This window comes from Cetorhinus maximus, chromosome 3 (assembly GCF_964194155.1).
Source record: "Cetorhinus maximus chromosome 3, sCetMax3.hap1.1, whole genome shotgun sequence".
Taxonomy (NCBI): domain Eukaryota; kingdom Metazoa; phylum Chordata; class Chondrichthyes; order Lamniformes; family Cetorhinidae; genus Cetorhinus; species Cetorhinus maximus.
The window spans coordinates 917,409-925,172 of record NC_135881.1 but is presented as its reverse complement, the minus strand read 5'-3'; the positions used below and the strand labels follow the sequence as shown (position 1 = coordinate 925,172).

General features: G+C 48.1%; 1 protein-coding gene across 1 annotated transcript in view; it reads left to right on the top strand.

Moving 5' to 3' along the window:
• The first annotated feature begins 318 nt into the window (after window positions 1-318).
• LOC144674570 (epiplakin-like) overlaps window positions 319-7,764 on the top strand; it is an 88,487-nt gene continuing 81,041 nt past the window's right edge. Inside the window, exon 1 of the mRNA XM_078535863.1 lies at window positions 319-497. The gene's annotated coding sequence lies outside the window, so the exon portion shown is untranslated. The remainder of the gene's footprint in view (window positions 498-7,764) is intronic.

Here is a 7,764-nt window from a genome sequence, read left to right as displayed (position 1 = left end):
GGAAAGGTTAACTCTGTTCCCCGCTGACAGAGCTGCTCGGCTTTTGCAGCATCTCCTGATTTTATTTGAAATTTGCTGTGATCTGATCCCATTCTCCACATTCCGTCCTGCAGATTCGGTCTTATCTGATACTGCTCCGCCTTCACAACAAAAAAAAGCTGGAGCTCAAAGCTGCTGACCTGACAGTACAAACATCAGGGTGGGGACTCCCTGCTACAGAGACAAGGTTCAGACAGGGACAACCGGAGCCCGAGCAGGAGTGAGAGAGCCGGACCTCTCAAACTCTCTCTACATGTAACTAGGGCGAGCTGAGAAAGAGCCAGAGTGAGGTGTCCCAGACAGAAACAGAAATACCTGCAAAAACTCAGCAGGTCTGGCAGCATCGGCGGAGAGGAACACAGCTAACGTTTCGAGTCCTCACGGCCCTCCAACAGAACTGTTTGATCAGAACAACAGTTTTAACTCTGTGAGGTGTCCCAGGTCGGAGCAGCAGACAGGTACAGACAGTCTAACTCGGTCGCCTCTGCCCCTTGGGCTGTTCGGTCAGTGACAGGTTCACAGTCTCAATCCGGCTCAGCTAAAATCCCCAAATCTCTCCGGAATCAGGGAGAGGGGAACTGGGCAGAAACTGGGTGCAACTGGACAGTGTCCAACAGAGCAGGTCCTTTCTGGGGGCTGGGTCAGGGTTTAAACAAAAAAAGGGTGGGATTGGGTCAGGGTTGGGATGTTAAAGGGTGTGGGGAGTGAGGATGAGAGTGGGATTAGACTGGGTGGGATATTAAAGGGTGCGGGGAGTGAGGATGAGAGTGGGATTAGACTGGGTGGGATATTAAAGGGTGTGGGGAGTGAGGATGAGAGTGGGATTAGACTGGGTGGGATATTAAAGGGTGCGGGGAGTGAGGATGAGAGTGGGATTAGACTGGGTGGGATGTTAAAGGGTGTGGGGAGTGAGGATGAGAGTGGGATTAGACTGGGTGGGATATTAAAGGGTGCGGGGAGTGAGGATGAGAGTGGGATTAGACTGGGTGGGATATTAAAGGGTGTGGGGAGTGAGGATGAGAGTGGGATTAGACTGGGTGGGATGTTAAAGGGTGTGGGGAGTGAGGATGAGAGTGGGATTAGACTGGTTGGGATATTAAAGGATGTGGGGAGTGAGGATGAGAGTGGGATTAGACTGGGTGGGATGTTAAAGGGTGTGGGGAGTGAGGATGAGAGTGGGATTAGACTGGGTGGGATATTAAAGGGTGCGGGGAGTGAGGGGGAGAGTGGGATTAGACTGGGTGGGATATTAAAGGGTGCGGGGAGTGAGGGGGAGAGTGGGATTAGACTGGGTGGGATGTTAAAGGGTGTGGGGAGTGAGGATGAGAGTGGGATTAGACTGGGTGGGATATTAAAGGGTGCGGGGAGTGAGGATGAGAGTGGGATTAGACTGGGTGGGATATTAAAGGGTGCGGGGAGTGAGGGGGAGAGTGGGATTAGACTGGGTGGGATATTAAAGGGTGAGGGGGAGAGTGGGATTAGACTGGGTGGGATATTAAAGGGTGCGGGGAGTGAGGGGGAGAGTGGGATTAGACTGGGTGGGATATTAAAGGGTGTGGGGAGTGAGGGGGAGAGTGGGATTAGACTGGGTGGGATATTAAAGGGTGCGGGGAGTGAGGGGGAGAGTGGGATTAGACCGGGTGGGATATTAAAGAGTGCGGGGACTGAGGGGGAGAGTGGGATTAGACTGGGTGGGATATTAAAGGGTGCGGGGAGTGAGGGGGAGAGTGGGATTAGACTGGGTGGGATATTAAAGGGTGCGGGGAGTGAGGGGGAGAGTGGGATTAGACTGGGTGGGATATTAAAGGGTGTGGGGAGTGAGGGGGAGAGTGGGATTAGACTGGGTGGGATATTAAAGGGTGCGGGGAGTGAGGGGGAGAGTGGGATTAGACTGGGTGGGATATTAAAGGGTGCGGGGAGTGAGGATGAGAGTGGGATTAGACCGGGTGGCATATTAAAGGGTGCGGGGAGTGAGGGGGAGAGTGGGATTAGACTGGGTGGGATATTAAAGGGTGTGAGGAGTGAGGGGGAGAGCGGGATTAGACTGGGTGGGATATTAAAGGGTGCGGGGAGTGAGGGGCAGAGTGGGATTAGACTGGGTGGGATATTAAAGGGTGCAGGGAGTGAGGGTGAGTGGGATTAGACTGAGTGGGATATTAAAGGGTGTGGGGAGTGAGGGGGAGAGTGGGATTAGACCGGGTGGCATATTAAAGGGTGCGGGGAGTGAGGGGGAGAGTGGGATTAGACTGGGTGGGATATTAAACTCGACGGGTTACACCTGGGCAGGACCGGGACTGATGTCCTGGGGGGAACATTTGCAAGAGTGGTTGTGGAGGGTTTAAACTAAAATGGCAGGGGGATGGGAACCTGTGCAATGAGTCAGAGGAGGGGGAATCAAAGACAAGAACAAAAGACAGAAAGCGGAATAAGAAAAGTGATAGGCAGAGAAATCAAGGGCAAGAATCAAACAGGGCCTCAGTGAAAAATAGTAGGAACGGGACAAGTAATGTTAAAAAAACAAGCCTTATGGCTTTGTGCCTTAACGCGAGAAGCATTCGCAGTCAAGTGGATGAAATAACCACGCAAATAGATGTAAACAGGTATGATATAGTCGGGATTATGGAGACATGGCTGCAGGGTGACCAGGGATGGAAACTGAGACAATTTGCTTCAATTAAAGCTGATGAAATTGCAGGTTAATTCAGAGGTGGAGAGGGGGGAATAATATGGGTATATACTCAAATTGCAAAGAAAGGCTAGTGGTGATTCACAAGGATCTGTGCTGGGGCCTCAACTATATTTTACTATATTTATTGATAACTTAGATAACACAATCGGGAGCTATACAGGCACAATTATCAATTATACAAAAATTGGTGGTATAGTAAGCAATGTAGATAGCAGCTTAAAATTACTATGAGACATTAATAGATTAAATGAGTGAGCAAAACTGTGGCACTGAGTCATTTATTTTGGACCAGGAAAGGACAGACTGTACTTAAATGTTGTAAAGCTGGGAACAATGGAGGTCCAGAGATTTTGGGCTCACAGAGATCACCTAGTGGGGCAGGTACAAAAAAAAACAAAGAGACCCAAGGGATTGTTAGCCTTTATAAATAGAGAACTAGAAAAGGGAGGTTTGCTGAAAGCTGTACAAAGCCCTGCTTATATCTGGAGCACTGCATGCAGCTCAGGGCCATAACCTTAGAAGGGACATATTGAAGGAAGGAAGCAAAGATTCACCACAATGTTGCCAAGGCTCCATGGGCTAGATTGAGAGGAGGACTGACACCAAGAAGGCATATCCATGCAGTATGGAAGATTTAGGGATGGTTTGATTGAAGCTTTTAGAATTTGTGAAAGGAATTTTTGGGTAAATAGAAACGTTTCCTGCTGACAGGTGGGTCTAGGACAGGCGGGTCTAACCTTAAACTCAGAGCCAGACCATTCGGGGAGAGGCGAGGAAACACTTGATCATGAAAAAGTGTTTGTCAAGTCAAACACTTGACTCTTGAAAAGTGGAAATCACTCCCTCAAAAAACAATACTTGCTTAGTTAATAATGTTAACTCTTAGATTGAGAGACATTTGCTGGACAAGGGGTATTAAGGGATGTGGAGCCAGGTTGGGTATCTAGAGTTACTATATATATCAGCCATCACAGAATCACAGAATCACAGTGCAGAAGAGGCCCTTCGGCCCATCGAGTCTGCACCGACACGTGAGAAACACCTGACCTACCTACCTAATCCCATTTACCAGCACTTGGCCCATAGCCTTGAATGTTATGATGTGCCAAGTGCTTATCCAGGTACTTTTTAAAGGATGTGAGGCTAACCCGCCTCTACCACCCTCCCAGGCAGTGCATTCCAGACTGTCACCACCCTCTGGGTAAAAAAGTTTTTCCTCACATCCCCCCTAAACCTCCTGCCCCTCATCTTGAACTTGTGACCCCTCGTGACTGACCCTTCAACTAAGGGGAACAGCTGCTCCCTATCCACACTGTCCATGCCCCTCATAATCTTGTACACCTCCATCAGGTCGCCCCTCAGTCTTCTCTGCTCCACCGAAAACAACCCAAGTCTATCCAACCTCTCTTCATAACTTAAATGTTTCATCCCAGGCAACATCCTGGTGAATCTCCTCTGCACCCCCCCCAGTGCAATCACATCCTTCCTATAATGTGGCGACCAGAACTGCACACAGTACTCCAGCTGTGGCCTCACCATGATCTCATTGAATGGTGGAACGGACTTTGGGGCTGAATGGCCTCCCCATATTCCTATATTCCTGCAGGTAAAAAATGTAGAAATCTAGGGGTACAAAGGCAGGCTGAGGTACAGGTACAGACAGGAGCTCTTGGAGCAGTAGGACCTGGCTTATAATGACCAACGTGTCCCTGATTTATATCCAGGCTGGAGATTTGAGGACTCAACCAGTTTACATTGCATTGCTCTCTTCTGGTAGGTTTTTGAGTGGAGTCTTTACTTTAAAATTCTGACCCTTGTTTTCAACTCCATCCATAGCTTCGACCTTCTCTCTAACCCCCACAACTCTCTGAGATCTCTGAGCTCCTCTAATTCTGCATTCCCAGTTATAATCACTCCAGCATTGGCGGCTGTGCCTTCAGCTGCCTGGGCCCTAAGCTCTGGAATTCCATCCCTAAACCTCTCTGCCCCTCCACCTCACTTCCATCCTTCAAAACACTGTTTAAAAGCGACCTCTTTGACCAGGTTTTGGTCATCTGACCTAATTGTTTTATTCATTCACAAGATGTGGGCGCTGCTGGCTGGGCCAGCATTTATTGCCCATCCCTAGTTGCCCTTGAGAAGGTGGTGGTGAGCTGCCTTCTTGAACTGCTGCAGTCCATGTGGTGTAGGTACACCCACGGTGCTGTTAGGGAGGGAGTTCCAGGATTTTGACGGTGGGTTGGAGTTGTCTGATGTGTTACAATGCCCTCTGTAAAGAGCCTTGGGGGATGATCTTTCCGTTAAAGTTGTTGTTGTTGAGCCAGCAGCTGGTGTTGTTCAGGCTTCAAACAGAGGCAAAGGATTCGCAGTCACTGTCCTGTGCAGAAAACTCACTGTTCAGGTTGTTTGGGTGCTAAAGACTTTCATTTCTATAGCACCTCTGTCTGCCCAAGCGCTTCACATCCAATGAATACTATTTGAAGTGTAGGCACTGTTCTGTTAAAGAAAACCTGGTCGCCAATTTGCACACAGCAAGATCCCACAAACTAATGTGATAATGAACAGATGACCTTTTTTTGGTGTGTGAGAGGGCAGACTGGATGCCAAGTCTGGCCTGGAGGACAGCATCTCTGACAGGTGCAGCGAGCACCCCACCCTCTCCCTCACCCACACACACCCCACCTCCAGCTCCAGCCAATCGGACAGCTGCTGCAGATTTCCCCACAGGCCATTCAGTTTAAGGAGTCGATGCCAGTGTTTTATGCCATATCTTGTATTAAATGGAGCTGAGATAACTTCAATACTAACTGGGTAAAGGTCAGACCAATAGCTGTTGTTCACTTTGACACTCCTACAATGCAGGGTTAGATAAACGTTTCCTTATGCTGCTCTGCAGATTGTTTTCACGGACATCCCAGGAATTACATTCAACACAAACAGTGTTCAATGAGAGGGATTGCAGCCCGGTGAAGGAGATTCACATTGTTAAATTAATAGTGTGGGGTTTGAATTCACATGTCTTGGTTTACCAGCCCATGAACATAACCATCATGTCACAGTGCCTATACTGCCTCTAGATAACAGTCCCTGATGAGTTTAGTGGCGAGTACTTCTGGCTGTCTTCACCTGGACACTGTGGAGCCCCATTTCCCTCACACCCTCTTAGAAAAGCAAAATACTGCGGATGCTAGAAATCTGCCATAAAAAAATGCTGGAAATATTCAGTAGGTCAGGCAGTGACAGGGAGAGAAACAGCGTTAACGTTTCAGGTTAGGATGGGCCTTTCATCAGAACTGGGTTCATCAGTTTTCTGATCAAAGGTCATCTCACCTGAAATGTTAACACTTGTCGCAGCATTCTATGGACAGAAACACTATTGTTTGCATATGCGCACAAACACACGCACACACACTCACAATCACACACAGACACACACAAACAAACACACACACACACACACACAATCACACACAGACACACACAAACACACGCACACACACTCACAATCACACACAGACACACACAAACAAACACACGCACACACACTCACAATCACACACAGACACACACAAACAAACACACACACACTCACAATCACACACAGACACACACAAACAAACACACACACACACACTCACAATCACACACAGACACACACAAACAAACGCACACACACACTCACAATCACACTCACACTTGCACACACAGATACACACACACGTGCACACACACACAAACACACAGATACACACACACATACGCACACATACACAGAAACACAGAAACTAGGAGCAGGAATAGGCCATTCGGCCCTTCGAGCCTGCTCCGCCATTCATTATGATCATGGCTGATCATCCAACTCAATAGCCTGCTCCTGCTTTCTCCCCATACCCTTTGATCCCTTTCGCCCCAAGAGCTATACCTAACACCTTCTTGAAAACATACAATGTTTTGGCCTCAACTACTTTCTGTGGTAACAAATTCCACAGGCTCACCACTCTCTGGGTGAAGAAATTTCTCCTCATCTCAGTCCTAAATGGTCTACCCCGTATCCTCAGACTGTGACCCCTGGTTCTGGACTCCCTCACCATCGGGAACATCCTTCCTTCATCTACCCTGTCTAGTCCTGTTAGAATTTTATAGGTTTCTATGAGATCCCCCCTCATTCTTCTGAACTCCAGCGAATATAATCCTAATCGACTCAATCTCTCCTCATATGTCAGTCCCAATATCCCAGGAATCAGTCGGGTAAACCTTCGCTGCACTCCCTCTGTAGCAAGTACATCCTTCCTCAGAGAAGGAGACCAAAACTGCACACAATATTCCAGGTGTGGTCTCACCAAGGCCCTGTATAATTGCAGCAAGACATCCCTGCTCCTGTACTCGAATCCTCTGGCTATGAAGGCCAACATATCATTTGCCTTCTTTACCGCCTGCTGCACCTGCATGCTTACCTTCAGCGACTGGTGTACAAGGACACCCAGGTCTCGTTGCACATTCCCCTCTCTCAATTTATAGCCATTCAGATAATAATCTGCCTTCGTGTTTTTGCTACCAAAATGGATAACCTTACATTTATCCACATTATACTGCATCTGCCATGCATTTGCCCACTCACTCAGATTGTCCAAATCACACTGAAGCATCTCTACATCCTCCTCACAGCTCACCCTCCCACCCAGCTTTGTGTCATCTGCAAATTTGGAGATATATTTAGCTCCCTCAGCACCAATCCCTGCAGTACCCCACTAGTCACTGCCTGCCATTTGGAAAAAGACCCGTTTATTCCTCCTCTTTGTTTCCTGTCTGCCAACCAGTTTTCTATCCATCTCAACACGCTACCTCCAATCCCATGCGCTTTAATTTTACGTGCCAATCTCTTATGTGGGACTTTGTCGAAAGCCTTCTGAAAGTCCAAATAAACCATATCCACTGGCTCCCCCTCATCAACTCTACTAGTTACATCCTCGAACAATTCCAGTAGATTTGTCAAGCATGATTTCCCTTTTGCAAATCCATGCTGACTCTATCTGATT